The sequence below is a fragment of the Rana temporaria genome, chromosome 1 (genome assembly GCF_905171775.1).
Source record: "Rana temporaria chromosome 1, aRanTem1.1, whole genome shotgun sequence".
NCBI lineage: Eukaryota > Metazoa > Chordata > Amphibia > Anura > Ranidae > Rana > Rana temporaria.
In genome coordinates this window covers 248,360,431-248,373,427 of record NC_053489.1, presented here as the reverse complement: position 1 = coordinate 248,373,427, position 12,997 = coordinate 248,360,431, and the positions used below count along the sequence as shown (strand labels likewise).

Sequence of the window (12,997 nt, the reverse complement as noted above, 5' to 3'; positions counted from 1 at the left end):
GCTTCTCCTTCCTCTCTTCTTCTTTCTCTGGTGTTCTTTGTCCTTCTCTGTGCCTCCGCTCCCACCTTCGACCCTCCTCTGATGCTGCGTCCCGTTGATCTGTCCGCGCCAATGTCAAGCTTTTCTTAGATATGGTGATGTCATCCAGAGGCCCCCCCCTTGAGACATCACCGCACGGGGCATGAAGGGTCTGTGAGGTCACAGGGGGTGGGGCCTCTGGATGACGTCATCTGATGACCACGCCCCCACTGTTATCTAAAAAATTCTTGACATCGTCACGGACAGATCAGTGGGACGCAGCGGCAGAGGAAGAAGCACACCAAGCAAAGAAGACCGGAGAAACAAGAAGAGCGGAAGAAGAAGTTGGAGAAGGAGAAATCCAGAGGAGGAAGATGCATAAGAAGATATTTTTCATAAAAAGACTTGTCAAAAACTGTCTACTGTATTTTTTCACACTTCTTTTTTGGGTGAATGGGTAGGGGTACAATGTACCCTATACTCATTCACATAGGGGGAAGGCCGATCTGGGGGCGCTCTTGTTTAAGGGGGCTTCCAGATTCCAGATTCCGATAAGCCCCCCAGACCCTGACAACCACGGAGCAAGGGTTGTCAGAAAGAGGCCCTTGTCCCCATCAACATTGGGGCAAGGTGCTTGGGGCACACCTATGCATTTTTTTGTGCATTTTTAGTTTTGCAGAAACACACTACAGTCCATTTAACATGGTTTCCTATGGGTCAAGTTCACATCCATGCATGTTATGGTTTTTGGTTCCATAGACTTCAATGAATCAAAAGCGTGCATTGAAAAACGCAAAATGCACCTTCAATATGCAAACTGCAATCTGCATAGGTGTAAATCAGGTCTTAAAACACTTTAAAGTAGTTCTAAATCTTTAGGCCTGATTCACACCTATGCAGATTGCAGTTTGCATATTGATTAGGAAAACAGACACATCGGACAATTTTGACACATTTTTGGGACCATTGTCATTTTCACAGCAAAAAGTGCTATAAAAATGCATTGATTACTGTGAAAATGACAATTTCAGTTTAGGAGTTAACCACTAGGGGGCACTGTAGGGGTTAACTGTGACCTGATATGTGTTTCTAACTGTAGGGGGGTGGGGCTGGACATGTGACATCATTGATCGTCTTTCCCTATATCAGGGAAAAGATGCCTGGCGGCGATCGGGTCCGTGGGTCCCGCAGCTACGGTCACGGAGCTTCGGACCATGTCGTGTGAGCGTGCCAGTGGGTACCTGTACGTGCCTGTGCCCAGCCGTGCCATTCTGCCGACGTATATGTGCAGGAGGCGGTCCTTAAGTGGTTAAAGCGGAGTTCCACCCAAAAATGGAACTTCTGCTTTTCGGAGTCTCCGGTGTCACATTTTTTACCTTTCAGGGGGAGGGGGGTGCAGATACCTGTGTAATACAGGTATTTTCACCCACTTCTGGGAATACACTACTGCGGCAGTCACGCCCTTACCCCCCGCTGTCTTCTGGGAAACACACTGTTCCCAGGAGAGAGCGAGTACCAGTGAAGACGCCCCGAACTACTCGCGCATGCGCAGTAGGGAACCGGGCAGTGAACCCGCAACGCTTCACTTCCCTATTCCCTCACCGAGGATGGCGGCGGGTGCAGCCGAGGGACAAGCGATTGCTTGTCCTCTGCTGCTGACATTGCAGGCACGCTGGACAGGTAAGTGTCCATAGTTTAAAAGTCAGCAGCTGCAGCATTTGTAGCTGCTGGCTTTTTTTTTTTTTAAAATTGTCGGAACCTCCGCTTTAACTTGAACAGTTCTGCAAAGTAGAATAGGCAAATATTGAAAAGTCTAGAAGTTAGTAGAGACATATCCTAACAGACTAAAGGCTGTAATAAAGCAAAAGTTGGTTCAACAAAATACTAACACAAGGGGGTGATCATTTTTCCAACTCAGTGATTCTGTTATGTGGATTTTTATCCATTTATTTTTTTCTGACACATTGGTGTTATATCTTTCACTTGGATGTTATAAATACAGCTGGATAAAACAAAAATTGTGTCTGTTTTCATTTTCAGGCTGCAAAGCATCAAAATGTGATTATTTTAAAGAGGGTGATTCTTTTCTATACCCACCGTATGTATGTATGTATGTATGAATATATATATATATATATATATATATATATATATATATATATATATATATACATAAAATTAATGGGGTAGACTAGATAGGCCATAATTTTCTATGTTTTTGGACAATAGGTTCAAATGTGACAAAGATATCTTGTTATATAGTGTGCTTCTTAATCACACTTTTGAAACTATACATGATACAACACCCTTTGTGTCATTACATACATAGTTAGTCTGACTCAAAAAAGTCCATCCATTGATTATTATTAATATTATACAGGATTTATATAACACCACCCATTTGTGCAGAGCTTTACAGAATAGGAAGCGAGAGTAATGCCGCGTACACATGATCGGTTCGTCTGATGAAAACGGTCTGATGGACCGTTTTCATCAGACGAACCGATCGTGTGCGGGCCCCATCGGTTTTTTATCCATCAGTGAAAAAACTAGGAACTTGTTTTAAAATTATCTGATGCTTAAAAAAACTATCGTCTGTGGGCACGTCCATCGGTTAAAAATCAATGCATGAACAGAATCAAGTCGACGCATGTTTGAAAGTATTGAACTTCATTTTTCTCAGCACGTCGTTGTGTTTTACGTCACCGCGTTCTGACACGATCGTTTTTTTAACCGATGGTGTGTAGGCAAGACTAATAAAAGTCAGCTTCATCGGATATCTGATGAAAAAATCCATCAGACCGTTTACATCAGATGAACCGATCGTGTGTACAGGGCATAAGGCTACAATACAATACAAAAAAAAAGAGGGTTGGGATGACCCTGCTTCTGAGAGATTACAATCTAGATGAATTTTGTCCATTTCATTTATAAGTGATCCACCAATGTACCTATAGGATTATAAGGACTATAAGGCCCCGTACACACGACCGAGTTTCTCGGCAGAATTCAGCCAGAAACTCGATGGGAGACGTATTCTGCCGAGAAACCCGGCCGTGTGTACACTTTTCGCAGAGGAAACCGACGAGGATCTCGTCGGGCCAAATAGAGAATGGGAAATTTTGTCTCGCCGAGATCCTCGACGGCTTCACAAGGAACTCGACGAGCAAAACGATGTGTTTTGCCCGTCGAGTTTCTCGGACGTGTGTACGGGGTCTTAGGCTATAAGGACTAAGCTACATGGTCAATTTGAATCTCTCACTGTTGTACAATGAAACCACCTCTTGGCAATCTCTTATTTGCAACACAATAATTGTAATATACAGATACTCCTTGTTTAACGACCTACCTGTTTAACGACCACTCAGACTTACGACCAGCTCTCCCCACCCGACCGACACGCTATACATCATTGTATTGTACAGTACAGTACAGAATTTTCGTTTTGTGTTCTGTACTTATGCAAATTAAAACATTATTGAGCTGGAGTTGTGTGTTTAGATCTTTTTTTTCACAATATAGTACAGTAGTTAAGAATTCTTAAAATATATCTATAAAATATATTAACGACCAGTTTGTTTAATGACCTGGTCATTGGAACGGAAACCTGGTCGTTAAGTTGATTCAAACCTATGCATTTTAAATGCTTTTTGCATTTTGCTCTACAGAACGTGTTCCATAGGAAACCATGTTAAATGGGCTGTAGTGCAGATCTACAAAAAGCACAAAAAATGCATAGGTGTGAATCCAGCCTAAAGGTAACTGGCATGAGAAGTTATATCATTCAGTAGAATGAGATATCTGTCCAAAAAAAAAAAATGTCATACACATCGTACAGCATATCGCAACATCTGCAATCTTACAAGGTTGTGAAAGATAAAGGAAGGAAAAAGACTATATAATTACTCAATCTGCCTTTTCCTAACACACCCTAACTGAAATAGATGTTAGTAACCATATCACAGGAAGTGAAAGTATTATTCACCAGATATACTCACTTTTATGGTATATATCCTTTGACTTCTGTAGTGTCAGAAGGTATCCCAGAATAGTGAAGTCAAGCAGCACAGCTAATCCAATGTGATGCTGATAGCTTGCAATCAGTGAAGAACACATTTGCTCTCTACTCCACCCACATGGCTTTCTCAGAAGGCACAAGTACTCAGTGACACTAGTGTAACCATGTTTTTACACAATGATTGCCATCAGTACTGCGTCTATGCCAGTAAGATTAACTGTCCCATAGGTATTTGGCAGCAGCCATGCCATATCCTGCAGAATATTTAAACATGCATTACCTGTTGTTTTCATGTTCCTTAAAAAAACAGAACTTTACATCTGTGCTAATTCAGGCCTGTAGCACCCTCTGCTGAGCAGTAAAGCATTTGCAATAAGTACAACATGTGTCGAAAGTAAGGAGTGAGCAAGTATTACAGTGCTAATTCCTGGTAAACACACACAAGTAACTCAGTTTAAGTAGAAAGTGCTGATTCCTAACAACTCAGCAAGACTGGCATGATTTACTGGAAACCGGTCCTTTTCTTTGGTCTTGCGCAAAAATGTAATGCAGAGCAGACAGGTAGAGACACATTTAAAGGCAAGGGAAATTATTTCATACCCAGGCCAATAAAAAAATAAATGAATCATAAACACAAATAAAAAGGTTCAAATCCTGACCTGGATGTGTGAGTATGCATGTTTTATTGCTTCGATAATACACAAAAAATAAACCCTAACAGCTAGATTGAGGACTTTAACTGTACCTACCACTCCAAAAAAAATGGGTTAAAATATAAAGTATTTATTGTACAAAAAGTTAAAAAACAAGTAACCACTATTAGGACTCATACATAATTATTCATGTACAGTACACGTAAATAACACAATGGGGGTTATTTACTAAAGGTAAATCCACTTTGCACTACAAGTGCAAACTACAAGTGCAAAGTGCACTTGAAATTGCACTAAAACTTCACTTGGAAGTGCAGTCGCTGTAGATTCGAGGGGGACATGCAAGGAAAATAGAAAACAGCATTTTAGCTTGCACATGATTGGATGATAAAATCAGAAGAGCTTCCCTTCATTTCAGATCGACCCCTCAGATGTACAGCGAATGCAGTTCCAAGTGTACTTTCAGTGGAATTTCAAGTGCACTTTGCACTTGTACTTTGCACTTGTACTGCAAAGTGGATTTGCCTTTCGTAAATAATCCCCAATATATGGTACTGTTTGGCTGTTTCCTCATCAACCCTGTAGTGGTTGGGTGATGGGTTGCTTGCTGTGACTTCAATAATGTCTTAAGCCTCGTACACACGGACGGGACATCCGACAAACTTTCCCTTGGATTTTTGTCCGAAGTGATTTGTCCGGTCACACCCATAGCATACACACGCTCGGACTTTTCTGAAAACTTTTCTAAAACTTTCCCAACATCACATGGTTTTTCTGCTCTTTTCTGCTCTTTATCGCCACCCTTTGGTTAACTTCTGCTATTGTTGGTTGATTTTAACATTGGTTCTGGGCATGGGTGTTTGTACTTGCTGTACACAAGGTCGGACTAGCACCATCAGACTTTTGTTGTCGTAAAGTTTGTCCGTTTGCAGACCGAACTTTTGGTCCAACGAAACCCGAAAAAGTTGGTCCGATGGAGCGTACACACGGTCGGACAAATGTGAAAACTTGTTGATTTTGAAGTTTGTTGGTCGAAAGTCCGACCGTGTGTACGAGCCTTAAGATATTTTTTTTCTACCATCAATCCACTGCAATGCCATTTTACACACGGTCGGACAAAACCGATGAGACTGGACCGAGGTTCAGTTTCATCGGTCCAAACCGACCATGTGTATAGCCCATCTGTCTGTTTTCCTTCGGTCCAAAATTTTAAAACATGCTTTAAAATGGAACCGATGGCCCGATCAATCCAAACTGATGTTAGTACAGAAAGCATCGGTTCAAAACCCGCGCATGCTCAGAATCAAGTCGACGCATGCTTGGAAGCAATGAACTTCGTTTTATTCAGCACATCGTGTGTTTGACGTCACCGCGTTCTGACCCGATCAGTTTTTGGAACGATGGTGTGTACGCACATCATCATGGATGTGACTGGATGTTAGTGATCATAGCAGAATTTAGTGTAAGAAATACATAGGAGAAAATGCATGTTGACAAGGGGAGTGTAGAGGAGGGCGGGGAGTCTACTGACATCACGACTCCACCCACAGAGCTCCAGACAACAGATCCACCCACAGAATTTGCAGTTTTTTAGTTCTTGTAACAGACAGAGGGGAGATATTTGACAGGTGAGGATACATGCAGGAGGCATGTATATCCTTATAGATCAGCACTATGGCAGTAGTTTAGAAAGGATGAGAGTGGGTTTACATCCACTTTAAGCTAAATGTAAAATTTAAACATTTGCACGCAGACTATCTACCTGGCTGCCCACAGTCTTTCTGAGGTTGTTCACTGAGCTGCGCATGCACAGCCCCTGAATGCTGGGATGAATGACATCTGAACATGCACAAGAGTGAAGTCATCCTGTGCTAGCCAATCAAGATGGCCTAAAACCGGCACTGCAAAGAGGCAAGGGAGAAAATGCCGGTTAAGGACCCTTCGTTGAAGGCAGACTGTTACAGGTAGGTACTGACACTTTTTTTCTGATTTAAGGGCAGTGTTGGCTTTGCAGTCGACAGCCTCCTAACAACCAATGATGCTGCAGTGGGTGGAGCCTAATGAGATAGCTGAGAAAATAGTTCCCCATCAGGTCTTTGTAATAGACAGTAGACAGTGGGCCGATTCTATATCCAATAGCAAGCTGTCTATTGGCTGTGGATCTGCCCACTGTCTGTTATCAATCACAGGGGGAGTGGATTTATTTGTGACCTAGTGTCTCTGAATCCCTATCAGTCTCCGCCCACCCATCTTCAATACTCCTCGGCTGCTGAGGGAGCTCAGCTGCACTGAGGATAGAGTGCTTGTCTTAGTGCGCCTCCACACATGGTGCTTTCCCCAACAAATGTTTCCAACAGGTAAGAAATCTGTTGCCCACACATACATTTGTTGTGCATAGGCACAATGGACTTTTACAGCTAGGCTACGTCACTCTTTATGAATACCCGTGTTTGCTCTAAATAAAAACTATTTTATTCCCCAAAAACAATGAGCCTCTTAATTCCCTTTTCCAAAATGTTGTTCAATTATCATTATCAGGTAATTCAGAAATACATTTTAGGAAGGCGATGCAACATTTTGTATTAGGAACATAACATATTCATGTTGATATTTATGTATTTATTTAATGCATGAATTTGGCATTTTCCCTTTAACTTAGTGAATGTGGTAAAAATTAACTTTGCAAACATATACAATTACGTGCAAGGAAAAAAACCCTGTGAAAAATGAGAAAAGGAAGCACTCACATTGCCACATCCGTAAATTTAGAGAGGAAACAAGAAAAAAGGGTAGTCAGAGAGTAACCATAGGCCGGACTTTGGAGGCATAGAAAATAACGGAGAAGTAGAAAAAATATAACAATATTTATTGAAAAAAGTACATAGTATAGTCAAAAGTGTTAAAAATTGGATAAAAGGCATATAAAAAGGATACAACTTGTACAGTGAGCCCTTGTGCGTCAATGCGTTTCACCGTTAGGCTTCTTCAGGACACGATCAAGGTTCAAAGAGATAGCAAAAAGAGAGAGCGAGTCTCACTGTCTGGGACAAAATATATTTGAATATATATTATAAAGTATTCCGTGGTCTCGCTATGTCCCCATGTGTCAGTTATTTTCCTCAGGACAGTCAAGTATATGCTTGTATTGTATGTGTTATTTATTGGATTTGTAATTCGAATATATTTCGTTCCAGACAGTGAGACTCGTTCTTTCTTTTTGCTACCTCTTTGAACCTTGATCGTGTCCTGAAGAAGCCTAATGGTGAAACGTGTTGACGCACAAGGTCTCACTTTACAAATTGTATAATCTTTCTATGATTTTTATCCAATTTTTGAACACTTTTGATTATACTATGTACTTTTTTCAATAAATATTGTTATATTTTTTCTACTTCTCCATTGTTTTCTATGCCTCCAAAGTCCGGCCTATGGTTACTCTCTGAGTAGCCTTTTTTCTTGTTTCCTTTTTTTTGTTTGCAAAATGATTTGATAGTGGAAGTGGTCATCAAGCCAGCAAAGCCTTACCCAGAGGTGTAACTAGAACCTTCAGGGCCCCCCATGCAAGAAACCATGAAGGGCCGACCAGGACCCTTCCCACTGATTCCGGGGCCCTTTACTCTCACCAGGGGTCCACCTTCCTGCCATCTGGGATCCCCCCATGGTGGCGGAACGCCAGAGCACAGTCACAAGTGCAATCTTTGTGACCCTGGTAATTCCACCACTGGTGTTGGTAGTCTTTTATTTTATTTTTTTTTTATTTCATAAAATAATAAAATTATTCTTCACATATTTCTTAGGACCCCCATTGGGGTGGCTTTGGTGAATTATCAGGGGTCTAAACACCCCTGATGTCTCACGTTTTAAACAGAGAAAAGGGGCTGAGGACTGATTCATCAGCTGCACAGAATGAATGGACAGGAATAGCTCTGTCATAAAGTCATAGTAAACACAGTTACCAAACACTGACTCTATTCATTAAGAAAAGGAGGGGGCCGGTAAATGACACATTTACCTTCCCCACTCTCCATCCTGACAGATCCACCACAGCAGCCAGTGGGAGGGGAAAATCAGCATCGCTGCAGCCTGGGTTTACAGAGAGGGGGGGCAGGGAAGCATACAGGGGCCCAGGGCAACAGGACAGGGATAGGGAGTTGGCGAGAGTGGCATGTGGAGGAACCAATGCCCTCCATTTCTGTCCTGCAGCTGCTGAAAGTCTGCGGGAGAGAGAGAGAGGAGAAGCCAGCATTCAGCGGCTACATGGAGGGATTGGTTCCTCTACATGCTGCCACTCTCCTATCCAGGCGTACTGGCGGGGCCACACGGGCCCCCTGGAACATGGGGCCAGGTCTCAATGGCGACCCCTGTAGGTTTGCCCCTGACTTTATCTCATCCACTAAGCTAAGGGAAAATTCCCGTACAAAGTGACAATTCCCTTGCACAGTGAACAGACTATTTGCCTTTCGTAAATCAGAACCATTGCATTGCTTCTTAATAGCTTTAAAGTGTTTCTACCACAAGCTACAAAACTAGCCAGAGGCTACTAGCATTTAGCATTTAATGGCTTTTTGTTGGTCACTGTAATCACATTTACAAGATACTATGGAAATTTTGGTCAAAGTAATTGTTGTAATGGATCCTCCAATATATTTATTGAATCATTTATTGCAGACATTTATACAGCACAGACAAGTTAATGCAGTGCTTAACATACTGTACATTCATGTCAGTCCTTGCCCTCAAGGAGCTTACAATCTAATGTCCCTGTGTCCCATGCTTAGATACTCATACCAATTTATAATGGATCCAGAGGAAACCCACGCAAGCAGAGGAAAAACATGCAAACTTCATGCAGAGAGTGTCCTGAACAGGATTTGAACCAGGGCAGGGGTGCTAAAATATATATGGTAAAAACCTTGTAGCACTGTAGTCCTATGGTAACGTTCCACAATTCACAAAGTAAATTGGAGCATTAAATGCAATTACAGAGACTTCAGGCAATGCTCCCTGGGAAGTAAATGCAAATGAGGTCTTTTAGATCAAATAGAGTTGTACATGTACAGTAAGCATTTCTCATTCCTTGAATTCTTAATGCATCCCTCAGAACATGCTCGGCATGGCACTTATTTACTGGGCAATCATTTTTTTTTTTTGCAAGCTGACCACAACTACTAGGTCCAGAAGTCTGAAACAGGAGTCAGCAAATTGAGTGGTTTCTTAATCCCAAAAGGTATGATATTTCCACTAACATCCACTCAGTCGTATAAGAATTATTCCTAGCCTTTTCTCTCCTTATTTACTCATTTAATCAAAAATGTACAGATAGGTTAAAGTATATCTAAGACCACAACTTCTTTCTACTTTTGGAATAAGTAGGCAATGATTAGATTCCCTCTCAGATTTTTGCGGATGTCCTGTTGGGGAGATTATCCTTCGTGTCCGAGAGACACAACAGGAAGTAATAGGAAATCTCTCCAGAGTGAGGGTCCCCTCTTATGCCTCGTACACACGATCGGAATTTCCGATGGAAAAAGTCAGAAGGAATTTTTTCATCAGATAGTTAGAAAGAGAACATGTTCCGTTTGTCTGTATGGAACTCCGACGGAGAAAAAAACACTCATGCTTGGAAACAATGTGACGCATGCTCGGAAGCATTGAACTTAATTTTTCTAGGCTCGTCGTAGTGTTGTACATCACCACATTTTTGAGGGTCGGAATTTGGTGTGACAGTGTGTATGCAAGACAGCTTGAGCGGAATTTCTGTCGGAAAAACCTGTCAGAGTTTATTCCGACGGAAACTCATATCGTGTGTATGGGCAGTGTTGCTCATCTTACTTTAAAAAAGTAATTAGTTACAGTTACAAATTACTTCTCCGAAAAAGTAATTGCGTTAGTGATTTTTTTTTTTATATTCTAAAACATGCCTCACTGTGCCATCTGTAACATGCCTCACTGTACCATCTGTAACATGCCTCACTGTGCCATCTGTAACATGCCTCACTGTGCCATCTGTAACATGCCTCACTGTGCCATCTGTAACATGCCTCACTGTGCCATCTGTAACATGCCTCACTGTACCATCTGTAACATGCCTCACTGTACCATCTGTAACATGCCTCACTGTGCCATCTGTAACATGCCTCACTGTGCCATCTGTAACATGCCTCACTGTGCCATCTGTAACATGCCTCACTGTGCCATCTGTAACATGCCTCACTGTACCATCTGTAACATGCCTCACTGTGCCATCTGTAACATGCCTCACTGTGCCATCTGTAACATGCCTCACTGTGCCATCTGTAACATGCCTCACTGTGCCATCTGTAACATGCCTCACTGTGCCATCTGTAAACATGCCTCGACGATCTCCCTACCTTCTCCTGTTTGCAGAGATGTCAGACGGTGGCCATCCATTATTCAAAAGCCGCGCCTCCTCCTCAGGCTGTTCCGTGATAGGCGGAACAGTAATTTTCCCATCAGAGCCTCTGTTCAGTGTTCCGCCTATCACGGATGTCCTCTCGTCCGAGGCTGAGGCTGAGAATGAGAAGGCATCCGTGATAGGCTGAACACTGAACAGAGGCTCTGCTGGGAAAATCAGTGTTTCGCCTATCACGGATGTCCTCTCGTCCGAGGCTGAGGATGAGAAGGCATCCGTGATAGGCTGAACACTGAACAGAGGCTCTGCTGGGAAAATTAGTGTTCCGCCTATCACGGAACAGTAAGAGGAGGAGGCGCGCTTTTTTAATAATGGATGGCCGCCGGCTGAGTCACAGGTAGATGTAATTGCGGTAACGCCGCCCAAGTAATGGGAATTGCGTTACCGTGAGGGGAAGAGTAATCAGGTAGATTACTCGTTACCCTCAAAGGGGGCATCGTTAGGTAACGGCGTTTATTTAAATGCCATTACTTACAACACTGTGTATGGGGCATAACATACTTATCACTGGAAGATTTCCCTTCATCTTCTGTTCTGGTGACAGCCTTAGAATTGTAGATTCCCATTGATTTTTGTCCCAGTAACAAAAGATTTAAAGAGATTATGATACGCCGCAGTGGGGACACAATAAAAACCTAACATGGGTTCCAGCCATTCCCCACTGTATCCCAAACTAAAAGGAAAACCTTTTGATTCAGATACACTTTAATAAGCTTCTTTTAAATTTTAAATTATTATTACAGGTACTTATATAGCATCATCAATTTACACAGCGCTATACATTTTATATACACTATATATGCTGTACATTGTACCATTCACATCAGTCTCTGCCCTCAAGGAGCTTACAAACTAAGATCCCTACCTCACATTCATACATACAAATACTAGGGCCATTTTAGACAAGAGCTGATTAACCTACCAGCATGTCTTTGTGTGGGAGGAAATCCGAGTACCCGGAGGAAACCCACACAGGCACAGGAAGATCATGCAAACTCCTGGCAGGTAGTAACATGGTTGAGATTGGAAACTGATGACCATAGGTGTGCCCAGCCTATTGCATTAGGGTGTGCACCCCAAAGCTCAAATACAGTACATATACGTGTGTGTGTGTGTGTGCATGTGTATATATACGGAAGGTGTCAGTAGAAAAGTGAATGGTGTCATAAGAGCAGATATTGGTGGTGTCAGTAGTGCCGTTACAATATTATTTTAATTCTTTTAAAAAAAATTGTAGAACAAATTTTTTTTTTTTTGTGAAATATGAGGGGTCTAAACATTGGAAATATGCACCACATGGGGAGATTAGGGTATGCCCAGGCATACCTGGCACACCCTGTGTGCACGCCTATGCTGATGACCCTTGTGCTATTAGGTGAAAGTGCTAACCACTTAGCCAATGTGCTTAGATTTAGGATATGTGTTTTTTTAAAAGACTGATATTTTTTAGGTCAAGCACTGTTGTTAATGGAACATACACCATACTTATGGGCCCTGAATAATATATTACTCTATATAAATATAGGGCCAGATTTGCAGAGATCGGCGTATCTCTGTGCGGGCGTAGCGTATCTCATATGCGCTACGCCGACGTAACATAGAGAGGCAAGTACAGTATTCACAAAGCACTTGCTCCCTAAATTCTGGCGGCGTAACGTAAATGGCCCGGCGTAAGCCCGCGTAATTCAAAGTAGGCTGGTAGTGGGCGTGTTGTATTATAATGAAGCGCGACCCCATGTAAATGAAGCGCTGTACGAATGGCGCATGCGCGCGCATGCTCAGAATCACGTTGAATTTACACCCTAAGATACGACGGCTCAATGGCAACGACGTGAACGTAGCTTACGCACAGCCCCATTCACGTACCACTTACGT

General features: G+C 42.3%; 1 protein-coding gene across 2 annotated transcripts in view; it reads right to left on the bottom strand.

The window, feature by feature from the left end:
- The window catches only part of LOC120940369 (leukotriene B4 receptor 1-like), a 48,063-nt gene extending 43,106 nt beyond the window's left edge, over positions 1 to 4,957 (bottom strand). For both annotated transcript variants that reach the window (XM_040353177.1, XM_040353194.1), the window contains exon 1: positions 4,017 to 4,957. The gene's annotated coding sequence lies outside the window, so the exon portion shown is untranslated. The remainder of the gene's footprint in view (positions 1 to 4,016) is intronic.
- Between the last annotated feature and the right edge of the window lie 8,040 nt (positions 4,958 to 12,997).